This window comes from Eurosta solidaginis, chromosome 2 (genome assembly GCF_040869045.1).
Source record: "Eurosta solidaginis isolate ZX-2024a chromosome 2, ASM4086904v1, whole genome shotgun sequence".
NCBI classification, from domain to species: domain Eukaryota; kingdom Metazoa; phylum Arthropoda; class Insecta; order Diptera; family Tephritidae; genus Eurosta; species Eurosta solidaginis.
In genome coordinates, this window is record NC_090320.1 from 108,832,096 (window position 1) to 108,846,858 (window position 14,763).

General features: G+C 38.5%; 1 protein-coding gene and 1 pseudogene across 1 annotated transcript in view; one reads left to right on the forward strand and one right to left on the reverse strand.

The window, feature by feature from the left end:
- Positions 1 to 14,763, forward strand: part of Kdm5 (Lysine demethylase 5) — a 624,217-nt gene that overhangs the window by 273,273 nt on the left and 336,181 nt on the right. The window lies entirely within an intron of this gene.
- LOC137239329 (flotillin-1-like) lies at positions 2,625 to 11,357 on the reverse strand (annotated as a pseudogene).

Here is a 14,763-nt window from a genome sequence, read left to right on the forward strand (position 1 = left end):
AGAAACTCAAAGCCCTCCATCACACTTTCTGCAAGCGATGGAAAACCGAATATCTATCCGAACTTCAAAAACGAGTGAAGTGGAAGCATCCCAGACAGAATATAAAACTGGGAGATCTCGCTGTCCTCAAAGAGGACAACTTATCTCCCAACGAATGCAGGTTAGGTCGAGTTGTCAACATACACCCCGGCGAAGATGACCGAGTACGCGTACTCGACCTGAAAACCGAGAAGGGTCAAGTCAGACGACCTTTGGTCAAACTGACCCTTCTTCCAACGGAAGAGACGGATTGCGAGAAGGCTAAGAGCTCCTAACAATCTCTCCGTTCCTCCATACCCCTACTTTCAAAAAAATCATACCCAGCTCGTTCACCCGAAACGAGGCCAACCAACAACCTAACGCAGATCCGACATCTGCCACAGAATCTAAGGGCGTTCGGCCCATTACCTATATTTTTTAAAGGAAAAATTCCACAAGGCAACCCAAATTCACTCGCTGCCCGAGCGAGGACGAGGACACCAGAACCCTGACGCAGACCACGGTCTGCCACAGAATTGCAAATTCACATGAAGACTTTTGAGTTAGATATAGGTACGCTAGATCAGTAGGTACTAGATCAGTAAAACGAGTTCAGCAATCCTTGCTGCGATTCCCAATAGGCCTTATACTATTACATAGCCTTAGCTGGCTCTTGAAGAGAAGAGTAACCTGAGTAGACATAAGTCATTTTGCATTTTGTAAGTCTTACAAATTCCAAAACCTATACTATCTTTCCATCAAATCATTAATCTTACTTTCTTCTTCGTTTCGAGACTCCGAGAAAACTGCATTTACATTAAACAAAAGTGAGAGACGATGTAATGACCCTTGAGAGCGTAGAAATAAAATATGGTTACTAAAACTGAAGGTATGCAAAGACTGTTGGTCCTATAATCGAAGAAGTAAGAATGGGGTACTTCTTAATGTTATTAGCGAACACGGAAATCTAAGATACGTTTCCACCAAGTGACTTATTAATTGTGCAATTTGTTAATAACTTTTCTGCATTTCCCTTTTTTATGAAATTCTCAAATTTTTAAGGTTACGGCACAAATAGCCGATGCCAGTAGATATGGCTAAGGAAAAATTGGTTATGTCTAAGGCATTATGACTACTGAACTTTGCCAGGCGCCTTTATTCCCACACCCTGAGCCCACGGGACATCCTCAAAATTTTAACATAATTTAATCATGTTTCGATCATAGTTTTTAGTGTTATGACTCTTCTGCTAAATTAACATATATCTTCACACACCACTAGCTATTCTAGTTGCAAATATCTTCACAGGTTAAACCCAAAGCGATCGCACTATAACTTCCCAGTAGAAGACATAAACATATCAGCGTGTATTTAATAAAAGGTTTCCACATACCATTTTGTTTTCTACCACAGATTTTTTGTGCTGTGAAATCGTCAGTAATCTCTCCTTATCGACAAATCGTTGTTGTTCATCCTTTAAAAGATGCATTATGATCTTTGAAGTGACTGATCTAAAATTTTCGTTGAGCATCTAGCAATTATTGAGCAAAAATGTTAGAAATAAATATTGGCTTGAGTTTTTTTTAAAAAAACCTACCGCTCCCTTAATTGCACTAAATGAGCATTTCGCTATCAATTACAAACAACAACAGTATTTCTGAAATCCTTTAAATCGTCCAAAGTATTTGCAATGAAGATATCCAACCATCATCATAGCCAAACAGATTATAATTGAAATACGGTGAACAAGAAACACCTTGTGTATTAAAGGGTAATGCAGAATTCAGGGTCATTGCAGCATTCACTCGGCTCCGTTTTTAAAATTGTCCTGGTAAATACTAAACTAAAATACGGGTTATTACTTGGAGATGATATTCGCATACCAGAATACCATGGACGACCTGGTCCTAAATACTCGTAAAAGTTGCGTTGCAAGTATACTGACTCAACGGAATCCTATGGATAGATTTTCATGATCTGTTTGCCCGAAAATGAAACGAATACCAACAATTTGTAAGTCCTAATTTCATCGCCACCTTCATATGAATCAGCACCATTATAACCCGTAATTGAACATTGGAAGCGCATGTCATTTTGGGTGCCTCGCTGAACTCCCTGCCCGAAACATCTTCACTGCTGTAACGAGTGATTTCATTATGTCCACCTACAGCTTGACTGCCATCTGCATTCGTGGAGATAACCATACCGTCAGCAGTGACAGGGGTATTGCCATTACCACCAGCACCACCCCCAGCTCCGCCGGCGACCGTGTCAGCTGGCGGTTGAGTGCTGCAGCTGCACTCCTCTCCCTCCAAAATGCGCTCGACCATTTTACACCCGTCTATTAGTGCATTTACATTGTTTTTCGGTAAGCGTTTATCAAATAATGATAGTTTAAATGTAAATTGCTTTTCTATCATTATCGTGTGTTCTCGACGAACAAATTAGTTAAAGTTTTGGTAGAATGTGGAAAACGGTACAAACAACTCTATGCTTAAGTTTTGCCCGCTTCATGGAACAATTACGTGGCCCAAGACGTATGAATAATACAAAGATTAATTTATAAATACAAATATGCACACACGTATATTGATACGGTACACTAATTATATATCTGATCCGTTTATAGATCCTTCGAAAGTTATGGGTGGGAACATCCGTACTCTTCTTGTTGGGACTACAACTATTTTGTTGTTGTTGCACATACGCTGAAGATATCCCAAAACAACAAACCCGCCCGGAATGATTTTTTTAACCAATTCTGGTAACTTATTTACGATCTGCAAAACTTCGCCTGTCAATTTGGCAGCACTAATTTTACCTTGTCCTTCTTAGCTTGCGATAGAGGAGCAGCTACTTCATCGGCAACCTTCGGCAAGGTTTCCAGTAGCATTTCAACCATGGCTGTTCCCCGATATTTACGCCAAGCTTCTGCTTTTTGTGCCATTTGTACTGCCTCAACCTTCGCTTTAGCTTCGATGGCAAACGCCTCAGCTTCACCACGTATTTTAATCGACTCAGCTTCTGCCTCAGCTTCCATAACTACACGCATTTTATTGGCTTCGGCAATTTTTTCCAAACGAAATTTCTTCCCTTCTGCCGGTCGACGTACGGTTGCTCCCAACTCTTTTTCACGACGGTGTATCTCTTTTTCTTGTACAGAAATTTCTTGTGTACGTTCTATGACTTTCACTTGCATTTTTTCTTCTTTAATGCGTTACTTTGTTTTGGCTGCTTGCAATTCATAAGCCATTTCTGCTTCGCCTATCTTCTTTTGTACAACATCGTAAGCAGTTTTTTTTAATTCAAAATCACGTTGTGCTTTGGCAATTTCGGTATCGTTTAGAAAACGTGAGGCCATACGTTGCTCCTCAGCGATGGCTTCTTTAATTTGCGCATCACAACGCGCCTAAGCTTCACCAATACGTGCATCACGTTTTACTTCGGCGTTACGTGCCATACCCAAAGATTTGAGCTAGCCCTTCGAATCACCTTCATCATGTATATCTTTGACGGTATACGACTCAACCGATATACCCATATTAACCAAATCTGAAGAAGCTACCTAAAATACTTGTTTGCTAAACTTCTTGCGATCTTTATAAATTTCGTCAACAGTCATAGAGCCCATAATGGCACGCTGATGGCCCACAAGTGTTACCAGATCAATATGCTGTATTTCAGCTTCACCTTTACCACGAAAGTGTTCGCATGCAGTCAATAGCATATCTTCATTTTGCCGCTGAATTTTTACGTGTGCAATTCCAGTTACCGATATTGGTACGCCTTGAATAGCGTATACACAAGGACTTTCCACTTGCAATGTCATCGTTTAGAGTGAGATTCTTTGAACTTGCTGTATGGTTGGCCACACGAAAGCTCGACCACCAGGCACCAATAGTGGTTTCATATAGCAGCATCCTGAGACCACAAGTGCTTCATTTGGACCACAAGTTAAAAACCCCCAAGCAATACTTTAGTAATTTTGCAATGCAATAAGTTTTTGCAACAGAGTTAAATCAGTAAATGTTAAAACTGCGGCTTTTTGCGTGCCGAAAATAAAAAAATTAAAAAAAAAAAAAACCTGCCGCGCTTGCGGGTGACTCAACACTTTTGCAACGTTCTTCGCACGGCGTAACCGATTTCAATTTTTGGTGCAACGCAACAACCAAAAATATATTTATGTTTATGCGTTTTTGTGTTCTTCAACTCGTGACAAGGGCAATTTTCCATCAATAACCAGCTGAAATGAAACAAAGAATAAATCCATTATTAAGTGCACAAATGGGCATCGCAAAGGTGTTACAACTACCGCCGCGGCCGACGCCGCAGTTGTAGCACCCCTTTGCGATGCCGGTAACCTAGAAAACAAAAAAAAAGGGAACGAAACAAAACCAATAATTCCCTGGATCACGCCAACCGCCTGCATCCATCACCAGTCACCTGAAAATAAACGAAAATGCATTAATAATCTGACATAACATAAAAATATTTATTGAAATAAAATTATTTCAAAAATGTTTTACTACTTACCCTTTCTGTACAGCAACGCGTACATTTCAAAAGAATTGAAGCAAACCGGTAAAATAAATCTTTCGATTCGTTTTTTTTTCTGCTTCATTCTCTATACTGGAATGTTCAACCAAAGTAGGTATGTATGTATGATACATACAAGAAAACGAGAAACGGCAGAGTTGCCACGTCAGCGAACTCGGCCACCCAATGGTGCGTTTCTTGTTTGCGTCTGTATAAGAGTTCAGGGACATAGAAAGACAACACGAGGTTAAACCCCCTTCCCTTCGTCTAACTAATCAGGCCGAAATAATATGCCGTAAGGAAGAAACAAGTCCATTTTTTTTTATTATTGATCAACAAAAATTCAATTAAATTAATTTACATTCACTTAAGCGATTACCAAAAAAAACCCACTTCAATGTCGAAGACGGCGATGCGCGGAGAGCGCTGCGGACGACGCATATCGCTTAGGGTAACTCCAACACCTATATGGGAAAAATTGCATATGCCCATTTAGATGGGCAATCAGGCCTCCAAACGACCGAAGATGCCGCTGGCACACACGGCATCGATACCCCCCTGAGGCGTTGGACCCTGTGGTGGCCGCTGCTCCCACAACACATTTTCGTACGCCTTATACCAGGCGGTGGTGCTCCCGCGTAGTTTAACCACCAGCGGCGTCTGCAGCACCCGGAGCACACAGGGCTTAACTCGCCGCAACCCCTCCTCCACCGCCTGCTGCACCAACTCGTTCGGCGCGTGGCAAATATAGAAGCCCCTCCACCGCTCCGGGTATTGGACATCCGCCACCACCTGGATGGGCTCCCAATCCCCAGTCTCCAAACACACCAGGAGCAATTGCATCGGTTCCATCTGAAACGAAAATCCATTATAGGAAAAAATTATCAAAAATCCGAGTCCCGAAATTAAAGAATCCCGACACGACAAAGTCCCGAAATTGGAAAAAGTCAACTGTTTCTACTGGCTTAGTGTGCTACTGCCCCAGTGACCTAGTTTTTTTTTTCAAGGGCAAGCAAACACATATATGTATATATATATATATATATATATATGTTCGCACGCCACAAACTCACCATACCAGCTATCAGCTGACCAATAAATACACGGCAGGGTTGCATGGTACATTTAGCATAATGGTACGTGCAGATAGATCGCGTCGCGGAGAACGCATCGCCAATCTGCAAATTTATGTCAGGTGAACGTAAATAACGCATCTCTGCTTGGTAAAAATTGTATTTAATAATATGCTTCGCATATGCACTTAATTTATCTATCCTAACATACGTTTGTAATAAAACACCTCCGCTTCACCCAACCAACCTCACGGCCGCTCGCACCGGTACATCCATAACATGCCACAATGGCTTTGAGAGCGATACGACAAGTTAGACGCTGGAACGGAGACCTCGGCCTCTTCGTCCAGCCCAGAAAAACCTGAAACCCTCGAGTCTGGAACGGAGACCTCTGCCTCTCCATCCGGAACAAAAAAAAACAAAGAATAACAAACAAATGGTGCCATTCTGGAACGGAGACCTCGGCCTCGTCGTCCAGCCTTACTGGCCATCGATTATACATATATTACGTTCTGAATTTCTATATTTAAGAATTATGTATAATTCAATGGCAAGAAATATTCACTTATATCTGTTCATAACCGTTACCGTTTCATCCTAGCTTAGGTGGCATGCTGAGCAAGTCGGAAGGATTCCCGGCCACCCGCGAAGATGGCGAACTCCTTATCTAGATTAAGTTTAGTGTGTACGACTTATATTCATTTTTTTTTCGTTTCAGCGGAGGTCCTTGGCGGAAAACGATGTTGCGTATCGCAAGGGGGGCCGGCATGTTTAGGCAGGATGCCTAACTTTTCCGCATCTGTTTGCGATCCCCCCAATGCAACTCTGCGAATCGATACTCGACTTAATTTATAACCACCCACACCATCACTGCCACATGCATGTACATGCACGTGTATGTGTGTTTTTTGTCAGCACTCATGCATATGCATGTCGGGGTTTATGTGTGGGTACCTTTCCCCTCCAAAACGGAGGATTTTGCGGGCAACGATTGTAGCTTTCTAAACAACCGGTCTCTTGGATTTCAACAGCCGTACAACACGCATTTGCCGCCAGCGATCTCTGCCGTTTTTCAACAATACTTTCAGGTAATATTGTAACCAACCAATTTATATGGTTATCCAATAAACCACATATATTATAACGAGAAATCTCGTCTATTTGCTTATTTTTCTATTCCATACACATATTCTCACTGAGATCGACCCCGGTGCTCCCACTTACCTCCAGGAGCACACGCACCCCGGCCGAACACAGCTAAATGGACTAAATCGTGCATAGCTTGTCAAAAATCTAAAGTTAATCGCCACGTAAAAGAAGCCCTATAGGCAATTTCACACCCCCATTAGTACGTTTCAAATATGTCAGTATAGATATTGTTCATCCACTGCCATTATGTAAACAGGATCCGAATTGTAACATACGATCCGTGATCGAATGCCGTTCTTTAAATCGCAATAGCTCCAAATTGGTGTATCGGATTAATGAAATATTTGAACTAGGGACAACGCGTACTCACTAGATCCATAATATATTATTATTTTTTCAAATAGTTTTATCGCTTGAGTGAAAATAGTTTTCGATCGCTGATCGTATGTTACGATTCCATAGCAGTATATATACATTAGGGTGGTCCTTGTAATCGAATGTAGTATTTTTTCAAGTCTCACCCCCTATATCGGTTGCACCACGCGCAACTATATCGCACAACAATTTTTATCCCGATTGGAGATGGTTTAGGCGTGTCGCAGGGGACTCGAAAAATAAAAGTGATTTTTCATTTTATCTAATACCCGAAATAGATATCACTATGGTCGGAGATATCACATACAAAATTTGGTTACGATTGGAAAAGCCTAAGGCGTGTCGCAGGGGGGTAAAAGTTCAGACTACCCTATGGAGACTCGAAAAATAAAAGTGATTTTTCTTTTTATCTAATACCCGAAATAGATATCACTATGGTCGGAGATATCACATACAAAATTTGGTTACGATTGCAAAAGCCTAAGGCGTGTCGCAGGGGGGTGAAGGTCAAGATCAGGGATGCACCTTAACGTTAAGCTAATCGTTTATCAAAAAATTTCCACCGTTTCCGTTGAAACACTTCGAAATATTATCGATAAAGAAATTATCAAGATAAATTGTATCTCGTTTTTAACCGAAACGAAAAGCTTTCGTTAACGTTAAAAACGTTAACAAAAACGTGATACTTTATGTTTGAATTGTGCTGGCAATGCTATAGCCATGGTGAAGCCGTAAGGTGGCAACAACGAGCGCACATACACACACAAACTCTATGTAATTTGTTTGTGTAATTCGTTGGTGGTAATGTCAAAAATACTCTGAGAAATGTTTGTACTGTCAAAATTCATGAGAAAAGTTGCAATCAGCTTGGCTAATGCTTTCACCTTTAATGACTCCGCCATCAATCAGCTTTGCCAGCATAGTTTGAAATTAATAATCAACATAAACGATTTGCTTTCGTTTTGATATGGCAGAAAACGAAACGAAATCATTTCGTTAATTTGACGATCTTAACGTTAATAAACGAAACGAAATGACTTCGTTTCGTTTATTAACGTTGATTATCGTAACGAAATGATATCGTTTCGTTGGTTAAGCATGCCTGGTCAAGATTAACCGATGGAGGCTCAAAAAATGTAAATAATTTGTTTTTATTGACTTTTCAAGTTATAAATAAAACAACAATAAATTCATGTTCGTTCATTTTACATCATAATTAAACAATAAATTTCTAAATTACCACCCACTCAGCATTTAGGTGATTCAATTTTGAATTTCCCTACATATCAATACAATTTGATTACTCTTTCTGACTAATAATGAGTTATCATACAATTGAACAAAATAAATAATCAAATATGAATACTTTTGATGATGAAAAACTAAAAAGCATTTTTCCATCACTTTTTGGAATCATTTTTGAAGCCCTTTAATGACTAAATTTTAATATTTCATAAAAAGCAACAAAAAGAATAATCAAATATGCTTACCTTTGATGATCAAAAACTGAATATAGTTTTTCAATCATATTTTGGAATTATATTTCAAATGTGTTTACTTCAGGTGATCAAAAATTTATAATCATTTTTAATTCACCTTTCTGAATCTTTTCTGACTATATTTGTTGACTGAATAATGAGTTTTATACTTGTTAAAATTTTACTTTTTATTGAAAATCTTATTTTTTCACATACACACATTTTTTCAATCATGAAGTTCAGAAAAAATATTTATATAAAATTTTTATTATTAAGACATTCTTCAAGACAATGCAATGCAAATGCTGCTCGTGCCCGAAGATTTCCCCAACCATTTCTCCACATTCGGCTTCCCAGAAAATACATAATAGTTGGACAATATAAAAGTTGTGAGCTATTTGACCAGGTAAGTGAAACTCTCTTGAGATATGTACCTGGATATGTCTTCAACATCCCGTACCGTATCATGTTTTAAGATGTTGACGATCATAGCCGATGCTGGATGTTGTAGTCGCTGGTGTATATCGATCAAGTTTGTTTGTGAGTGAACTGTGGTTGAAATAGCTCACTTCCGCATGCTTTCTTCCCCTGATGAAATAAGATTATTATGTAGTGTATCTCAACCAAAACGATTGAAATATATTCATGAATATGATCAGAAAATGACTGAAAAGCAGTCAAATATTACTCTAAAACTATTAAAGCTCAATTTTACAATGATATTAATAAAAAGCGTTTCGAAATAGGAATCATAAATGATTATTCAAGAATAATCACATTTATGGTAAATTTTTTTCCCGACGATACGTTAATTTTCGAACAGAAAATGCTTTTAAATTTGAACGTTTTTAATCATCTTGGGGTATGATATTTAAATATTTTTTGATCAAAATATATTTTGTTTGTCCTCTTCGTTGTTGGATAAGATTTTGTTGTACTCTTCTACAAGTTTAACTCCTCTCTCTGCCCTATCGTTTACGACTTTAATCTATCAACAGCTTTAATATAATTTTCGTTAGTTTGCCCAACAATTTGGGTCTGAATGAAGAAACTCTTTATTTATGCAAAACCTATCGAAAAAATCTAAGCTGCTTTTACTTACAAACTGATCTAGATCATTGGCAAATACTCTTTCTTCACTTCCTATTACAAAGTCATACTTTTTTCCTAGAGCTGCAACCATTTTTGCTTTGTTTCTTTTAAAATTTTTTCATCAAATAGTGCCAAACAAACTGTTTCCGGTGAGAGATACCATAAATGATTTTGATCTTCGAGAAAGTGGCTTCACCTTTCACCTTGTCAAAGTTTTTGTATTGGTATAACTCATTAACAAAAAAGAAGTCAGCGCCTGGGGCAGCTATGGATTTAGAGGCGTGCATCCAATTCTCCAAATAAATTTTAACTATAAAAATGCATAAATCCCGAAGTGCTATTTCTAAATTTTTTTCCAATATGTAATCTTCCCGAAAGATATATAATTTTAGAGTATAAATACCCTTTGCCATCCACCGAGCGTGGTGGAAGGCGCCTGGTGCTGAAAATGTATAGCTCTTTGGAGAACAACCAAGAAAAACAAGTGCTAGTTCTACAAATTCTTTATAGTCATCACGAGGCTGTCTTGATACTAAAATGTTATGGAAGCTATGTACAAGCTCTTCTTTATTAGGTATTGCTGTTCTGACGAAGCCGTCCTCTATTCCAGCTTTGAAATTACGTTTGTCTAAATTGGACCAGGCGTCTCTAAAGTTTTTAAAAATCTCAACATTAGGTCCTTTTGATAAGGGTGTTTTTGCTTCGAAAGCGCTGCGTAACACTATTTCGTATATATGGTGACGACACGGCAAATGCAACAAGCTTTTACCAAGTTTTTGTTCCAAGAAAACACAAGCTCCCAGTAACCTGCCCGTGTTCGACGCCGTTGTATCACAACATACCGCTTCAACTTTGTCGTGTACTTTCCACCTAACAAGTAAGTCGTATACTACAGAAGCTTGTGCTTTTCCACTTCCGTTCGAAATTGCTGGATCACCGAGTAGTTGTTCGCTATCTTCCCAGGAAATAATTGTTGGAAGCCTGTCTACTTTCCCCGTTCCTTCTGTTGCATGCAACAACTTCCCATCCCAGTGAACAGTAACTGACCGTTTTAGCTCCTTCATTACGTATCGGCGCTTTTGTAGACGACATCGTCGGATACTACTCCGGTTTACGGTTAGAGTTTTTACATCTCGAATACTGCTATTAGTATTCTGACTGCATTTCGATCGCTGTCTTTACAACTGTCAAGAACTGATACTAGTTTGGGTGTAATAAAATTTGTTTGACCTCTTTTGTTTTTTGCCACTTTTCGACTTGATCGTTCTAGTGAGCAACTTACTTTACACTTATCACGAACTGATACTTGTTTGGGTGTAATTAAACTTGTCTGCCCTCTTTTGTTTTTTGGTTCATTTCGACTTGATATTTCTAGTGAGCAATTGCTTCCCCGATCAAAATCTTCATTTTCGCTTTCTTCAACGGCTTCTTCTAACGGTGTATTGAAATGATATTTGGAATTACATAATTGTATAAAGTAACAAAGAATGTTTATTGCATCCAGGCGAGTCTACATCGCAGCTTTTTTAAGCACTTCGTTATTATTTCCGGTACAATTTATTTTTGAAAATGCGCCTAACCGTCCTTTCTTCCTCTGATTGATAAGAAACTCCTTATCAGTTTGGTTGTTGATCATGTTCAATGCTTTTTCGTGAGCTATATCAAATAAATTTTCCAATTCTTCGCAAAATCTCTACTCTTTCGGTTTTTGGTGTGCAGAATGGCGTTTACTGCTTTTAAAAAGCGAACACCATCTCATATATAACGCTTCTAACTTCGCAACACTATGATGTTTAGGCTTGAGGGGGATGCGTGCTTTTTGCCAAAACACTTCCGTCTCTTTTATCACAAGATATGCACTTTCGCGAACACTTAATTTTATTTTTATTTTTGCCCATTAGAAGGCAACTTGGCACCCGCAATTTGGTTTTCGATGAGGCCCACTAAATACATCTTAATTTTTTGTCGCGATACCATATTGAAACGAAATATCAACTTCAGTTCTTGATCACTTGAAAACGTAATTTATTTTATGCAATTAATTTGCTTATAATATTGACAAAAAACCCATAAGTTACTATTTATAGACCATTCCTCTCATTTATTTTGCGAGTCTCCATAGGGTAGTCTCAACTTTTACCCCCTGCGACACGCCTAAGGCTTTTCCAATCATAACCAAATTTTGTATGTGATATCTCGGACCATAGTGCTATCTATTTCGGTATTAGATAAAAAGAAAAATCACTTTTATTTTTCGAGTCTCCATAGGGTAGTCATCATAACCAAATTTTGAATGTGATATCTCGGACCACATTGCTATCTATTTCGGGTATTAGATAAAAAGAAAAATTACTTTTATTTTGCGAGTCTCCATAGGGTAATCTGAATATTTACCCCCCTGCGACACGCCTTAGGCTTTTCCAATCATAACCAAATTTTGTATGTGATATCTCCGACCATAGTGATATCTATTTCGGGTGTTAGATAAAAAGAAAAAAACCCGTAAAACGTGCCCATTAGAAAGCAACTTGGCACCCGTAATTTGTTTTTCGATGAGACCCACTAAATACATCTTAATTTTTTGTCGCGATACCATATTGAAACGAAATATCAACTTCAGTTCTTGATCACTTGAAAACGTTATTTATTTTATGCAATTAATTTGCTTATAATATTGACAAAAAACCCATAAGGTGTACTATATATAGACTGTCGCAACCCGAATTGAACAACACTGACACTGATGCTGCTGAGGGAAACAATGACATTTGAGTTCAGTTGATTTCTGTATGTAAAGAGTGCCGCGTGCGAAGCAGCAGAAATAAATGTACAAATTAATAATTAAATAGTTTGTTTCATTAGCGGGTTGTTACACTGGCGACGAGTGAAAAACCATGGAAAAGCAAAATACGGATTATAATTTAACTAAGTGTTTGTGAAAAAAAAACAAAATAATAAGAAAGAAAAGCTTTGGTTTAACTATTTTGCGTGCATGCATTGGCTTGCTTGTTCAACGAGACAGGTGCGTTCTGTCCGTTTTACACTACCTTCGTGTTGTGAACAGTTTTCGTTCCTGAATCAACTATAAAAAGAAAAAAAAAAAACAAAATAACGAAAGGTATAATGTGTCAAAGGACAAGAAAACAAAATTGAGAGTAAATTGGAATTATCTGACAAGGGTCAGAAGCTACGCACACAGTGGTAGCTGGAAAGAATTATCTGACAAAGGTCAGAAGCTGCGTACAGAGTGCGAGCTGGAGAAGAATTATCTGACAAATGTCAGGGGCTGTGTATTTAATACAAGCCGAAATGAAAATTTATAATGCATTAAAAATGCGGACACAAATTGTGTACGGAATTTAATTATTTGACAAAGGTCAAAAGCGTTGATGTGTTGATAAATAAACACATAGGTATACCCGTTTGTGATATACATATGTATGTATATGATGTATGTATTGATCACATGATCAATATTTGGCAGCCAGTGGCCGAATTAGAGAAAAATAAAGTCATTTCTTGCTTTTGTTCTATCGGCCTAAAGTAAAGTTATTTCTTTTATTATTTAGGCACCTAAAAATTTCCAGGCTGCACATACATAATGAATGACAGAGCACACTATAAGGCCGTCTTTTTGCGAAACAATTGAAAAGTCATTATTGCGTATTGAATGGGAGAAATGGCTCCGCGCGTTTGAAATTTATGGAGAATCTGAAAATATCAAGTCAGTACGGCAAAAGAAGAACAAGCTCTTACATTTAGCCGGCACGCAACTACAAACCGTAGCTTACTCTTTGCCGGGCGCTATTGAAGAATATGATGAGGAAACAAAGAACGACGTCTATAAAGTTTTAGTTGATAAACTCAATGCATATTACTCCCCTAAGCAGAACTCAACTTTTGAGAGACATTTATTCAGAACTATTTTTCCCACCGAGGGTGAGACATTTTTAAAGTTTGTATTGAGGTTGCGTCAGCAAATGAATAAATGTTCTTTCGGGTCTACAAAAGGGGAAATAGACGAAATCTGTCTCAAAGACAAGATTATTGACACATGGGCATCGTTAGAGCTTAAAAAGAAGCTTCTGGAAAAGGAACTTACTTTAGATGAAGTCATCGGGGCGTATCAGGTTTATGGACAAATAAATAAACAATCAGAATCAATGAGATCTGATTCAAACGCAATCAACTCAGTATCAGTCACGGGCTCCGTCTTCTCAAGGTAGTGAATGTGGTAGATGCGGTAGAAAGGGCCATATTGATAACAGCTCTTCGTGCCCCGCCAAATCGAAGAAATGTAATAAATGTGAGCGTGTAGGTCATTTCGCACAAAAATGTAGGACGAATCTAAAACGAAAATCTCTTCAATCTAAGAATATTGATTCCAAACGCCGATATAACAATGTTCGTTTGGTCAGCGATGATGGTTCTGATGCCGAGATTGCTAAACCTGAAAGTAATTGTTTCAAAATACTGAGCGATGACGAAGAAGAGACAATACAAGCCAAGTTTGGGGGCTACGCGATTTCCCTAATAATCGACTCTGGATCCCGGTTTAACCTGATAAGTCAAGTCGACTGGTTATATCTACAATAAGAAAAGGCTACTGTTTTCAATGTTCGACCAAATTCACATAATCAATTTAGAAGCTATGCGTCTGACCAATTACTTAAGGTAATATGCGTTTTTGAGGCTCCCATATCTGTGAGGAATAATCCCGAAATTATTGCCTTATTTTTCGTTATTAAAAATGGGAAACAGTCATTGCTTGGTCGTTAAACCGCGATTAAATTGAACGTTTTACGACTCGGGTCCAACGTAAACCACATTGAGCCCTTAAAGCCCTTCCCAAAATGGAAAGGCGTACTAATTAAATTATCGATTAATCCAGAAGTGAAACCGTTACTGCAACCCATGAGGCGAATCCCAGTAGCCCTAGAAGAAAAAGTATTAGCTAAGCTTGAGGAAGCTCTAAACCAAGATGTCATCGAACCGGTGATTGGCCACAGCCCGTGGATATCGCCGATGGTAAAATAACTCCA